General features: G+C 40.5%; 1 pseudogene; it reads right to left on the bottom strand.

The window, feature by feature from the left end:
- Window positions 1-2044: 2044 nt before the first annotated feature.
- LOC118551159 (heterogeneous nuclear ribonucleoprotein D-like pseudogene) lies at window positions 2045-3273 on the bottom strand (annotated as a pseudogene).
- Between the last annotated feature and the right edge of the window lie 12219 nt (window positions 3274-15492).

The following is a 15492-nucleotide window of genomic DNA, read 5'->3' as shown; positions in this document are numbered from 1 at the left end:
CCGTGCTGCTATAAACTGCAGCATCCTGGGTTGTGCGCCCCTCCGCAGCACTCCCAGTCCTGCCTCCAGGTCGGGGCACGTCTCTGCCCTTTGTGCTTCTAAAACCGCCAGCCGCTCCCAGTTCGCGCGTGCGCGACCCGGCCGCTTGGGGTTCTGTCCTGGGGACTGCAGTTCGCGTGCCCGCGACTCCGCCACTGGGGGTTTCCCCCCTGGGGGTTGCAGTTCACCCGCGGACCCGGCGCACTGGGTTTCCGTCTCGGAGGCGGCAGTTCGCGTGTGCGCGACTCTCGCTCCGGGTTTCTGTTCGGGTGGCTGCAGTTCGCATGTGCACGACCCCGCTGGTCTGGTTTTCCACCCCCGGGGCTGCCCTCTGAAGTCCTTTCCCGACGCTACCAGTCTGCGAGTCTGTGCCCGTCTGCAGCACGTGAGGCTATTGCTCGCCGGCGGTGTAGGATCCCCACGGCCAGGCACCCTCCCGCTGCCGTTTATCCTCCGATATCTGCCCGTGGAATCACGGCTCTCCGCTTCAGACCTCAAAACCAACTGCCTGCGATATTCTGTTTGTAGAGATCCAGATCTTCTTGCATCTCAGGCTGGTTTTGTGGGTGCTCAGAGTGGTCTGGTAGATATCCAGCTCAATTCTGGGGACCAGTTGAAATAGGGTCCCCTACTCCTCCGCCATCTTTCCCCCCTTCTCCAATAAAATCTTTTAAAAAAATTCTCATTAATAAATGTTGAAATGATAGTTTTGCTGTATCTGTTTAAATAAAATGAATTATTAAATTTTCTTTTAAAAAGAAACTTAAGTCATCTTCCTAAAAATGATGATCACTTTTAACCAATTCCCTGCCGTCCAGAAACTCCCATTATAATGACCAATCATGAAAAGGTTAAACAACTTCCTCATTTTCACTGAATAAGCTACCCTATAATGTCATGTCCTGAACTTCATATCAGTTTTAAATTTGAAAGCTCCCAGTTCACAAACTGTTCTTATATGCACAATTAATTCTTACTAAATACTATTTATTGATTTGGTGGTTTTCATTTTGCCATCTCTGGATTTTTTTCCCCCACCCTGCTCCCCATCTGCTGCTGCCAACCTTAAGGGGCTAGGTCACTTGTCCCTAACAGGAATGCCCTCTACCCTGCTCAGCCTTAGGACACCAACAACCACATGGCCTCAGACAGGGAAGACATTTCTCTTTTCATCTCAGTGTAAAAGCTATCTTTCCAGGCGATGCATTCCATCCAATACAGACCTCTTTACAGTGATTTACCCTCTACGTGCTAAAGTGTGAGTTTGTTGCCTGCCTCAAATAAGACAATTGTACTAGAATATAGTAAACCAGTATCCAGATGCACTGTGTTGTCCAGGCTTTAGGACACCAGGAGTTGGATGGACCACCCAGAATATGTTGGGTTCTCCCAGCCCAGCTCAGTTAATTGTCATTTTTACATTAAGTATGAAGTAAAAACGGGCTTCCTTGCTCCCACTAACTCTTCCTGACCTGCTCATAGAAAACTACGCATACCTTCAGAAGTATAGGCAATATTATGGGGCAGTTTAAATTCATACAGGGAATGTGCGCATTTATCCCAACTAAGCAACGAGTTCTATAAGCCCAGCTCTGCTGAAATACAAGTCAACTCTACATTCCCAAAAATACTTAACCCCTCATTCCCAACACCATTCAGGTTAACAGTGACCCTATCCCTATGCCTGAGAACACTGGGTGAGTACTTGATTTATACTTGCCCAATTTAAAGGCCCATGGTGTTGATTTTCTCCTAAGGGTAAAATCATGTTCTACTACTTCTTCCAGCATGGCTGAGACCTTTAAATCACTTTTTAGGATTATGGGGTGAAGAAAAGTGTTATTCTCAAGGCTGGCTATAGTTTGAGCCACCTAGCATAAGTTAAAGACAGAATTCCTTTCAGGGACAGCCATTCTGCAATTTAGTGAAACAGTTGTAATGGGTGTATGTTCTGGGTTGAATAGCGTCCCCTAAATTTATGTCCACTGGAACCTCAGGATGTGACTTTTTTTTTTTCACATAAGGAAGCATTTATTTGAAGTTTAACATGAAATCATACAAATAAAATTTGTATAACCATAAATCCACATTGAGTCATAACACGGATAGCAAAAGACAAAGTAAAAACAAAGAAAACTAATTGGCGGCTATGTACAGTTGGACACAGTTATGTCTTGTACACTAGAAAGTCTTTTACAAAATAATCATCTTAGATCAACAGAAGACCAATCTTCAATGTCGTCCTGGGTTAACTTTAGCAATCTCCTCCTGTTTTCTCCAACATCCTCCTTTAGTATGGCTGGTAATTGTTTTGGTGACTGCCACCCCCTTGAGACACCTCGTCATAAGTGCTCTGTTGGCCCCTGTAGTCTGCATATCCCTGTCCATATCCACAGTTCCCATAGTTATACCCAGTATAATCATAGCCACCATAGCCACTATAGTTTTGATCACCACCATAGAAACTACTGTAATTTCCATATCCTTGATCCTAATAGTTATTAAATCCTTAGTTCCAGTTTTGGCCCTGACCTCGTCCACGACCCCTAGTACCACCTCGTCCAGGAGCTGCAGCACCTCTTCCTCCTTTTTGTTGTTGCTGTTGCTGCCCGTATACCTCTTCGGGTTGTGCAACTTTGATTTCACACTTCCCAGAACCAATTTGATGATATCTGCTTTCTAACAATTTCTTTACTGGCTCTTCTTTCATTTGTTTTTGTATCCATGGGAAGTTCAATATTTTCAATCTCTCCAAAGGCTCCAAAATATTCTTTAATTTGTTCTTCAGAAGTATCTGGGCTCAATCCACCCACAAAAACCTTTTTGGGGGGTTCTTTCCCTTTTAAAGCTTTGGCCCTTTTGGGGTCTATCAGTTTGCCATCCAATTTGTGTTCTTTCAGTTCCAAAACCTTATCAACACTAGCAGCATTTTTGAAAAGCACAAATCCAAATCCTCTTAGATCTTCCAGTCATTGGATCTGTTTTAATTGTATAGTCTACATCTTCCCCAAATCGAGACAAATATTCAGTCAGATCTTTCTTGCTTGTATCCCAGCTCAAGCCTCCAATAAACATTTTACCGTCATCCTGCTGATTCTTGCTCGCCTTGATCTTGGATCCCTCTGCGAATTCCTCTATGTTACGGTACTCCTTCATGTCCTCCATGGTGGCGGAGTTGTCGGCCGGGGGCTGCTGGCGCGCAGTCCGGGTTGCAGCAGCGGCGGCAGCGGAGCGTTGTATTCTCAGGATGTGACTTTATTTGGAAATAGGGTCTTTGCAGATATAATTAATTAAGATGAGGTGATACTGGGTTAGAGTGCAGACTAATCCAGTGACTGGTGTCTGGAAGAGAAGAGAAAACATAAGAAGAGAAATGAAACCACCAAATCAATAAGAACATGAGAAGAGAAAACAGACCCATAGGGAGAATGCGATGTGACAACAGAGGGACACATTAGAGTGTTGCATCTGTGACCTAATGCCCAGCATCACTGGCAGCCATTGGAAACTGAAAGAGGCAAGAAAGGACTCTCCCTGGAGCCTGGAAGGAGCATAGCCCTGCTCACACCTTGATTTTGGACTTCTACCCCAGAACAGTGAGAGAATAATTTTTTATTTTTAAGCGACCTAGTTTATGATCATTCGTTACAGCAACCCTAGGAAACTAATACAGTGTGTTTGATTTTGAAGATGTTGTCCCCTTGGGAATAGTTTAGTTTAGTTTTTTTTTTTTTAAGTTTAAAATTTAAGTCGTTTTAAAATTTTAAAAGCAGAGCTCTGAATAGTAAGGCAGGAATTTTGAAGGTTTCTTTCGCAGGTGATTCAATGAGGAAGGTGAGAGTTCAGGCAGAGGAAAATGTGGAGGGACTGGTGACCACAGGAAGATAAATGCCGGGAAATAATCTTAGGGTTCACTTTCTCCTGGAATAGTCCTGACATTAGGACACAAAAGTAATGCTTTTTAGTTCATGAACTTAAAGAGGAAGAGGTAGATTTCTGAAAATCATGGTATCATGATCTTTTGCTAATGATCAGAATCAAGTATATGCCATAGAAAAGAAACTAGCAAACCAGAGTGGGTAGCTCAAAGTATTATGGGACCATGTACCACGCAAACATGTCTAGAGGGGGAAAATGTCTGGCCAGACCACCTCTGTTCTCTCTCTTTGGCTGAGTGTGTTTGTTGCGGGAGAGAAACTGGTATACATGTGAACTGCAAATAGAAGGCATGATGCACTCCCTTTCTTTTTCTTTTTTTTTAAATTTTATTTTATTATGTTATGTTAATCACCATACATTACATCATTAGTTTTTGATGTAGTGTTCCATGATTCATTGTTTGCGTATAACACCCAGTGCTCCATTCAATACGTGCGCCCTTTAATACCCATCACCAGGCTAACCCATCCCCCCATCCCCCTCCCCTCTGGAACCCTCGGTTTGTTTCTCAGAGTCCATAGTCTCTCATGGTTTGTCTCCCCCTCCGATATCCCCCCCCCTTTATTTTACCCTTCCTACTACCTTCTTTATTTTTTTTTTAACATATAATGTATTATTTGTTTCAGAGGTACAGGTCTATGATTCATCAGTCTTATACAATTCACAGCACTCACCATAGCACATACCCTCTGCTATGTCTATCACCCAGCCACGCCATCCCTCCCACCCCCCACCACTCCAGCAACCCTCAGTTTGTTTCCTGAGATTAAGAATTCCTCATATCAGTGAGATCATATGATACATATCTTTCTCTGATTGACTTACTTCGCTTAGCATAATACCCTCTAGTTCCATCCATGTCATTGCAAATGGCAAGAATTCGTTTTTGGTTTTTTTTGATGGCTGCATAATATTCCATTGTGTGTGTGTGTGTGTGTGTGTGTGTGTATCTCACATCTTCTTTATCTATTCACTTGGTGATGGACATCTTGGCTCTTTCCATAGTTTGGCTATTGTGGACATTGCTGCTATAAACATTGGGGTGCATGTACCCCTTTGGATCACTACATTTGTATCTTTGGGGTAAATACCCAGGAGTGCAATTGCTGGGTCGTACGGTAGCTCTATTTTCAACTTTTTGAGGAACGTCCATACTGTTTTCCAGAGTGGTTGCACCAGCTTGCATTCCCACCAACAGTGTAGGAGGGTTTCCCTTTCTCCGCATCCTCGCCAACATCTGTCATTTCCTGACTTGTTAATTTTACCCATTCTGACTGGTGTGAGGTGGTATCTCATTGAGGTTTTGATTTGGATTTCCCTGATGCCGAGCGATGTTGAGCACTTTTTCATGTGTCTGTTGGCCATTTGGATGTCTTCTTTGGAGAGATGTCTGTTCATGTCTTCTGCCCATTTCTTGATTGATTGGATTATTTGTTCTTTGGGTGTTGAGTTTGATAAATTCTTTATAGATTTTGGATACTAGCCCTTGATCTGATATGTCATTTGCAAATATCTTCTCCCATTCCGTTGGTTGTCTTTTGGTTTTGTTGACTGTTTCCTTTGCTAGATGCACTCCCTTTCTGTTCACTTCTCGGATGTTCTGTCAGAGTCCTTGACCCAACTCCAAACTGACCCTCTTGGGCCCTCAGGTATGTAAAGTAATAGCCCCCCAAAGATGTCCATGACCTAGTCCCCAGGAACTGTGAATATTACTTTACATGGCCAAAGGGACTTTGAGGATGTGATTAGAGTTTCGGACCTTGACATGGGGGATTATCCTGGATTATCCAGATGGGCTCAATCTAATCACACAAATCCTTAAAAATAGAGCACTTTTTCAGCTGCAGTTAGAAAGGTAAAACATTGCTGGCTTTGAAGCTGGGGGAGGAGAGCCATGAGCCAACAAATGTAGGCAACTTCTAGAATCTGGAAAAAACAAAACAAAACAAAACAAACAAAAAAGCTCTTTTCCTATCATAGACTGACTGGCTTAAACCACAGAAATATCTCACAGTTCTGAAGGCTGGAAGTCCAAGATCAGGGTGGCTGCCAGTTAGGTTCCTGTAAAAGTCCTCTTTCTGGCTTGTAGGTGGTATTTTCTCATTGTGCCCCCACTTGGCCTTTCCTTGGTATGTGTGCATAAGGTGAGAGATCTCTCCCTTCCTCTTCTTATCAGGCCACCAATCCTATTGGATTAGGACCACACCCTTATGATCTCATTTAACCTTAACTACTTCCTTAAAGCTCTATCTCCAAACATAGTCACATTGGGAGTTAGGGCTTCAATATATGAATTCGGGGGGGGAACAGAGTTCAGTTCTTATCATTCCCCCTAGAGTCTCCAGAAAGGAGCCCTACCCACACCTTGATTTTAGCCCAGTGTTTAGCCATTACCTTTGTGGTCATTTGTTATAGCATTAGTAGAAAACTAACCCAGACTCCTATCCCTCTATTTGTCATCCTTTCATCTTTCATGGACCGGGTTTGCAATGCAAACTGGACTACTATGTGCCAGGCAGTGCACTACACACAGTGTTCCTTGTCCTTAAGCACCTATGAGGGGGCTGTGATTATCCCTACTACAAGTACCTTAAGCCTTTAGAGGGTGAAGATTCTGTTGGTCATGACCCTGCTGGTCTAGTCTAGTGCCTAAAACATAGTAGAAACTCAATAAGAATTTGTCAAATGGAAAAAGAAAAGAAATTTATGTTCAAAGAGGATCAGAAAGGATAACTTTCTCAGGATCAGGGGGTGATATGGATCCAAACCATCTAAATGAAGGTCATACATTTTCTACTAAAAATTGTGTGAGTCCTTAAATTACAGTATATACATATAAAGCAAGAAAAGATATTCAGTCAGTTCTCATTGTTGCAGATCCTTTTCATGCACTATTTCATCTGGGTCTTACGAGGCAGACGTTAACATAATTCATTGGATGGGTGAGAAAACCAAAGCCCAGAGAGGTTAAGTAATGTTCTCAAAGTTTTATGAGTAGTTGTGCCAGAAATTATTTCAAAACCCAAGTCTTTTGGGCTTTTGCGAAGTCAACATTTTTTCCACTGCCTCACCCTGGAAATGTATTTTTTATTTTCATTTGTCTGTGTTCATGAGTTGCCCTAGGAAAGCAGGATCTATTGCTCTTTTTAGATGTTCTAACTGTTCATTGAAACCATGATTTTTTTGAAGGCAGGAGACACATCTCCTTTTCTCTTATTCCCAGTGGCAGCCCATTCCATGTAGCATATCCCACATGCAGGTGTCATTAACTGGCAGCAGACTTCCTGCTTCCAGATTTCAGAGGTATGCTTATACAAATTAGAGGTATTTCAAAATTTTAGAACAGCTGGAGGTATTTTTTTCTGAAGACTCACTCAGTCAAGACAGTTTTTGTGTGTGTGTTGTTATTCAAGAGACACCATGTAGGGGCTAGAACAAAATCTACCTGGAGGCAGTATGTATGGCCTGGTGGTTAGATGCGTGGGCTCTAAAGTCAGGCAGATTTGGCTTTGGATTCCTGGACCACCATTTACTAGCTGTTGGATTTGGGCAAGTTATATCACCTCTCTGAACCTCAGTTCCACATCCATAATACTTATTATTTCCCAGGTTTGTTTGTTTTTGCCCTGTTTTGGGTAAGGATTAAGCAAAATGAAATCTGAGAAACCCAAAGAGGAATGTATGGTGGATCTAGAAGCCAGGAGATATGGATGGGCAAGGGGAGTGGACGTCTGAAACCAGTGGGATAAAATAAACAATTCCTCCAGAATTTGATAATGCTGGAGAATTAGCTTTTATTTGAAAAGTAAACTAGAGAGGTGGATGGGAATGTGTCCTGGATGGTGCTGAACGCTATGTGTGTATGGAAGACACCACTGTGTGTTTATGTACCAGTCATTCTTCCTTCTCCTTGTTAACAAGCCTTCATTTTGTTCTGATATTGGCTGACTGTCCAAGTATTTTTGTGAGGTGCAGGACTCCCCTCAGACCCTTTGGGGTGCATTTCTCCACATCCTTGCTAACACTTGTTATTTCTTGCCCTTTTGTCCATGACCATTCTAATAGGTGCGCATTCAATAGGCAGCTCAGAATAGCTACACTCAAAGGAATTCTCTTGCTTTCCAAACTCAGTTTGGCATCTTGAAAAATGTTTTGATATTTTTTCTTAACATTTTTAGGTATGCCATACCAAGAAGATTGTCTGTCTACATAAGAATTGGAGAGCCTGAAGAAGGCAGTGTGGAGAGAACTTGGATAATAGAGGAGAGCGGAGAAAAAAGAGAAGGATGACAAGAAAGGGAGAATGAAAAGGAGGAGGAGGGGGAGGACAAAGAGAACAATATAGAGACAGAGAAAGTAGAGCACAGAAGAACACGCAAGAACTAGGAAATGATGACTTCTTGATTTCCCTGTAGAATGCCAAACCCTTGTTCCTGGGACTGCAGTGTTCCTGCCCTTGGAATTTGGGAGACATCCTGGGTCTTTAAAAACATCCCCATATTTACTTGTTTAGGCATCTCAACTTAGTTCCTATTATTTTTCATGAAAAGGGTTTTCAGGATACACCATCAGCTCACTTCTGAGACTAAGTTGGCTGGTCTTCTCTTTGGGTGGGTGGCTTCTCTACTTTGCTGTTAAGACATATAGGACTGTAGTCAGCAAAAAATATAAGGGCTTTCCAAGTCCTGGTCACACTGTATAATCTCAAATTCATAGTCCAGTTTAGAAAAACAATGTTCAGTGAAGATTGCTTAAAGGATGTCTACTCTTTCAGTTGTTCTAAATTTTTACTCCTCAATTAAACCAAAACTAAAGAAAGCAAGGTCCCATATGGCATCATTCTGGTTCCTCCTGATATTTATTTTGCTACATAGCACAGTGATTTGATGGCACCAATCTATATTTGTGTTTTTTATAAGAAATAGGGTCTATGTGGTTAATGGGTACCTTGCTTATTATTATAGATTCAATTGTGCCTCCACCCCCCAAATTCATATGTTGAAGTTCTAATTCTCAGTACCTCAGAATGTGACCTTATTTGGAAATAGGGTAGTTGCAGATATAACTAGTTAAATTAATATGAAATCATTAGGGTTGGCCCTAATCCAATATGCCTGATGTCCCTATAAAAAAGTGAAATTTGGACACATAAATGGAAAATGACATATAAAAATGGAGGCAGAAATTGGGGTTATACATCTGCAAGCCTAGGAACACCAAAGATTACTCAAAGTATGAGAAGCTAGGCAAGAGGCAAAGGACATTCTTCCTCACAACCATAAGAAGGAAGCAACCCTGCCAATACTTCAATTTAGGACTTCTGGACTCCAGAACTGTGACACAAGAAATTTCTGTCATTTAAACCACTCACTTTGTGGGTACCTTGTTAGAGCAGCCCCAGCAAACCAATACTGTGAGTCCACTGGCTGGCTCTTTCCACAGGGATGGCCAATGGTTGTCTCTAGTAGAGACTACACATGCATAGTGCTCTTTAGTCACAAGTGCTCATGATGACAAGTTCTTATGACCTGTTCAACTTGGGCTTAAGTTCAGTCATGATTGTACTTAATATTGCATTACTGCCACTCACTCACTAGGAAAGAATGGCTCAGGTGTGCCAAGAAAAGCATCAATCACTCACCTGCAAACTTTTGTACTTTTAGAAATGCCAATGGGAGCCTGTCATCTAGAAAAAAATCCAGTCACGCTTGAAGTGGGGCCAGTTCAAGAAAATGGTCGAGAGGTCACCAGATTTCTCAGTGGGTTATTTCCCACTCTTTGATTTCGATCTAGTAGTCAGAGTAGACTTTTTCTACTTTCTCACATAAATACATGGCAAAATAATTCTTTGCGTTAGAGAGGGACTTCCAGCAGCCCTCAGAGGGTACAGGGCTTGGACTTCCTATCACAGCAGAACACAGCCCTCAGCATGTCCCTGGTGTGGAAGGAGTATACTGCTCTCACATCTTGTGATAAGGGCTGACCCAGTCATATTCCTGGGTGGTGTATTCTGCAGTCTTGGCTAACCACAATACTGCTCCTCCAGTGCCTTCCATGAAGTGGACATTTTTGGTTACTTTTCTCAGAGTCGGTCTTAATCCAATATGACTGGAGTCCTCATAAGAAGAGGAAATTAGGACGTAGATACATAGAGGGAAGACCATGTGAAGACACAGGGAGAAGATGGCCATCTATAGGCCAAAGTAAAAAAAAAAAAATGTCTGTTGTTTAAGTCACTCATCTGAGGTACTTTGTTATGGCAGCCCTAACAGATTGAGAGTACAAATCAACCAGCAGCTCTAAGGCATGAGTTTTGACTAGTTCTTGTCAATCAGGGTATTCATATTCCTATGAAAGCAGTGGCTGGTTTACTTGTGAGAGCAACAGATTGAGTATTTGACTTTAATTTTCATCTGTATTTACACCCTTATTACGTCTTTATTGTGGGCAGAATGTACTTTCCTGTCCCTTGATGTTGGTTGGTTGATCAAGGGACAGGAAAGCAGAATGTACTTTCCTGTCCCTTGATGTGACTTCTTTTGGCCAGTAGCATTGTGAGTAGAATTAACATGAGGCCAGTTTCAAGTAGAGGTTTTAAGAGGCTTTCTATTTTCACTTCCCCTCTTGAACTCCTGTCACTTCTCTAACAATAATGGACTCAGCTAGCCTCAGGTCCTAGCAGAATGAAGGACAGTGGATCAAAATCTCCCTAGCTTGAAGTAGAGCCATCCAGTCCACCCCAGCCTAAATCAGCACACCCCCACCCAGCCTGTAAGCATGTCAATGAGCCCAGATGACATTAGCAGATCTACTAGACAACCTTCACACACATGAGTAATACTTACTATTAAACAACAAGAGATTCTGTAGTTGTTACACAGCATTTGGCCAATAGCTAACTGATACACTGAACATGTGACCTGAGATGTTCGATCAAAATTGAAGCCCAAGGTTTTTTTTCAGTGTTGGGAAAAGGCAGAGAGAAAGTTTTTCTCTCTCAGAAAGCATGTGGCCATGGAAATTTTTGGCTGTGACCTTGTAATATCCAGATTATAGATGATACTAAGGAGATAGAACAGAAAAATGAAAGGAATCTGTGTTCTTATTGGTGTTGTTGAGCCACGGATCAAACCAAACATAAGCCTTGAACTACCTCTGAAACTCCCAGTTAGATGAGCAAAGAAATCCCCTTGTTAGATTTTCCATTACTTTAAAAATACAGACACAGAACTTCTGATTTCAGCTCCAACACGTAAGGAGCTTGGAAATGATCCTGTTCTTACAGCAAGAAAAATTCTGAACAAACTGAAAATAAACAGAATTTTCTTGGAACCATCAAGGATTTGAGATCAGAGGGTCATCCACCACTCCAAAATCTAGAGAGATAGCAAGTAGAGAAGCTGCTTACTTGGAGCAGAAGCCGCTGGAGCCACAAATAGGTAGGAGCACTTAAGTGGTAATTTTGATGAGTTGCTGGAGGCTAAGTGTGGACTAGCTTAAAGGTGATAATCTCCTGGAATCTGCAGTCTTAGGGGACCCGCACACTCTCTTGGATCCACTTCTAGGAATCCACCAGGTTCTTAATGGTGAAGAGCCAAGAAAGATCCCCTCCTGGCTGTGGCAGGAGGAGAGGAGAAGTAAACATTGTGAGATATGCCCAGAGAGTCCTCCATAGCAAATGCTTGCTCTCAAAATCCAAAAGGAAGACTGTTGCCAGAATATAAAGGGAGGAAGAAAAGCTAAGTAACACTTGTGAAGGTCAGGGCACAGGGACATGGGCCTATTAACATTTTTAAAAAGATTTATTTATTTATTTTAGAGGGCAGGGACAGAGGGAGAGAGAGAGTCTCAAGCAGACTTCTTGCTGAGCGTGGAGCCTGACGTGGGGCTGGATCTCACGACCCTGAGATCATGACCTGAGCCAAAATCAAGAGTTAGATGCCCAACTGACTGAGCCACCCAGGCACCCATCATGGGCCTATTAAAAGCCTGATATTTAATCAAACAATTATGGCATGCTTCCTCTCCCCAACACCTTACCACCACATCAATAGGACTCTAGTATAACAACATTGGATTATAGCTGAAAAAGCTTCAAGGTACAGACTCTATTTAAGGATCCCAAAGGCAACAAGAGAGACAAAAACAAAGACATTAGACGTTAGACATTTGAAGTCTCTGACATCTGCCATTACAACAAACATTAAGCACAACCCAACTCTTAGATTAATATAAAACTTACACTAAAGGTTTTACTTTAGTTCTTATTTATTTTTTTATTTTTTTTATTTTTAATAAAATATTGCAAGGCGTGCTAAAAGGCAAAAACAAAAACACAGTCTGAAGAGGAAAAGGAAGCATTGGAACTAGACTCAGATATGCCACAGATTTTAAAATCGTTACACAGGGAATTAAAAATAACTATGATTAATATGTTAAGGGCTGCAATGGAAAAAGTAGACAACACACAAGAACAGATGGATAATGTAAGCAGAGAGATGGAAACCATAGCAAATAATCAAAAGGAAATCCTACAAATCAAAAACACTGTAATAAAAATGAAGAAAGCCTTTGATGGGCTCATTAGTATACTCACCACAGCCAAGGAAAGAAGTAGAGAGGTTAAAGATATGCCAATAGAAAGTTCCCAAGTTGTAATTTCTTTAAAAAATAAGGCAGAACAAGATATTTCTAGAACAATGGGGAAATTTCAAAAGGTATAAGATATACATAGTTGGAATATCAAAAGAAGGAAGACAAAGAAGATAAAATATTTGAAGTAATAATGACAGAGAATTTTCCAAAATTAATGGCAGACAAAATCAGAGGTGCAGGAAGCTCAGACAACACCAAGATAAATACCAAAGAAATCTACACTTAGGTATATCATATTTAAACTACATGAAACCAATGACAAAGTCTGGAAAGAAGATGGGAGTGTGAGAAGGACCTTGTCTCTGGAGAAACAAGAATAAGAATTACAGAGAACTTATTAGAAATCCTGCAAAGAAGCAGAGAGTGGAGTGAAATATTTAAAATGTTGAAAGAAAGATGTATAGAATTCTATATCCAGCAAAATTATCCTTCAAAAGTGAGGGAGAAATAAAGATTTCCCAGTAAAACAAAAATGGAGGGAATTTATTGCCAGCACACCTGTCCAGAAAGAAATGTTTAAAAAGTTCTTGATGGAGAAAGAAAGTTACATAAGTCAGAAACTTGGATCTTTTATAAGGAGAGGGAGAACATCAGAGAAGGAATAAAAGAAGGTAAAATTCTTTAAAATTATATTTCTTATTCTTTTTTCTCCACTTTTACCCATTTCACCCACCCTTACCCCCAACCTCTGGCAACTACCAGTCTGTTCTCTGAGTCTATAAGTTCAACTATTTTTTTGGAGTCCACATATAAGGGAGATCACATAGTACTTGCCTTTTTCTGTCTGACTTATTTCACTTAGCATAATACCCTCCAGGTCCATCCATTTTTTCTCAAATGTCAGGATTTCCTTCCTTTTTATGACTGAATTATATATATACAATACATATACACAATATATATACTATATATACATATATACACAATATATGGCACATCTTCTTTCTTCATTCATCCATCAGTGGATAGTTAGGTTGTTTCCATGTCTTGGCTGTTGTAAATAATGCTGCAGTGAACATGGGAGTGCAGATATCTTTTCAAATAGTTATTTCATTCCCTTCAGATAAACACTAGAAGTGGAATTACTGGATCATATGGCAGTTCTATACTTAATATTTTGAGGGTCTTACATACTGTTTTCTATAGTGACTGCACCGATTTATATTCCCACCAGCAGTGCACAGGGGTTCCCTTTTCTCCCACATCCTCATCAACACTTGTTATTTCTTTTCTTTTTGATAATAGCCATTCTGACAGGGGTGAAGTGATATCTCACAGTGGTTTTGATTTACATCTCCCTGATGATTAGTGATGTTGAGCATCTTTTTATGTACCTGTTGGTCATTTGTATGTCTTCCATGGAAAAATGTCTATTCAGACCCTCTGCCCATTTTTAATCAGATTGTTTGTTTATTTGTTTTCCTATTAAGTTGTATGAGTTCTTTATATATTTTGGACATTTGACCCTTATCAGATATATGATTTGCAAATATTTTCTCCCATTCTGTAGGTTGTCTTTTTATTTTGTTGCAGGTTTCCTTTGCTGTACAGAGGCTTTTCAGTTTTATGCAGTCCCTTTTTTGCTTATTCTTAATTGATCTAAAAGATAACTGTTTAATTATAACAATATATAGGGTGATTGTAACATATGGATACATGAAAGGAATGACAGCAATGCCATAAGGGATAAGAAGGAGGGGCTGGGAATACTCTTTTGTTACAAGGTAGCTGCGCTACCCGTGAACTTGATACAGTGTTATTTGAAGGTGAACTTAGATTAGTTGTAAATGTATATTGCAAACTGTAGGGCAACCATTAAATTTTTTTTAATGAAATGTAATTTGTATGCTAAGCAAGGAAACAAAATGGAATCATAAAATGTTCAATTTAAACCAGAGAAAGGAGGAAAGAGAGGAAGAAAGTAAATAAACAAAGAGCAAGTATGATGAACAGAAAAATGTTGCAAACATGGTAGATATTAATCTAACTATATCAATAATCAATAAATGTGAGCGGTCTAAGTACCCAAATGAAAAGACAAAGATTGTCAGAGTGGATCTAAAAACAAAACTCAGAGGGGCGCCTGGGTGGCTCAGATGGTTAGGCGTCTGCCTTCGGCTCAGGTCATGATCCCGGGGTCCTGGGATCGAGTCCTGCATCGGGCTCTCTGCTCCTTGGGAGCCTGCTTCTTCCTCTGCCTCTCTCTCTCTCTGTCTCTCATGAATAAATAAATAAAATCTTTAAAAAAAATAAAAAAAATAAAATAAAAATAAAAACAAAACTCAGATACACCTTGTCTACCAGAAACCCTCTAAATATAAAGACTCAGATGGGTTGAAAGTAAAGGGATAGAGAAAGATATACCATACCCCACTAATAAAAAGAAAACTAGTAACTACATTAATTTCAGACAAAACTGACTTCAGAACAAGAAAAATGATCAGAGATAAAGGGGGGCATTACAGAACGATAAAGGGCTGAATTCTCCAAGGAAATGTAATAATTCTAAGTGTGTATGCACCAACAACACAGTGTCAAAATATGTGAAGCAAAAACTAATAGAACTTCAAGGAGAAACAGACAAATCCACTATTACAGTTGGTGACTTCAACATCCCTCTTTCAGTAATTGATAAACAAAGCAAGCAGAAAATCAGTAAGAATATAGTTGATCTGAACAGCACTATCAATCAACTTGACGTTTATAGAATACTCAATCCAAAAACAGCAGAATACACATTCTTCTCAAGCTCCCATGGCTCTTTCCCCAAGCCTGACCACATTCTGTGTCGTAAATCACACCTTAGCAAATTTAAGAGAATAGAAATCATACAAAGTATGTTCTCAGACAGTTGAATTA

Source organism: Halichoerus grypus, chromosome 10 (genome assembly GCF_964656455.1).
Source record: "Halichoerus grypus chromosome 10, mHalGry1.hap1.1, whole genome shotgun sequence".
NCBI classification, from domain to species: Eukaryota; Metazoa; Chordata; class Mammalia; order Carnivora; family Phocidae; genus Halichoerus; species Halichoerus grypus.
The sequence above is the reverse complement of the archived record's forward strand: the minus strand, read 5'-3'. Positions and strand labels throughout refer to the sequence as shown.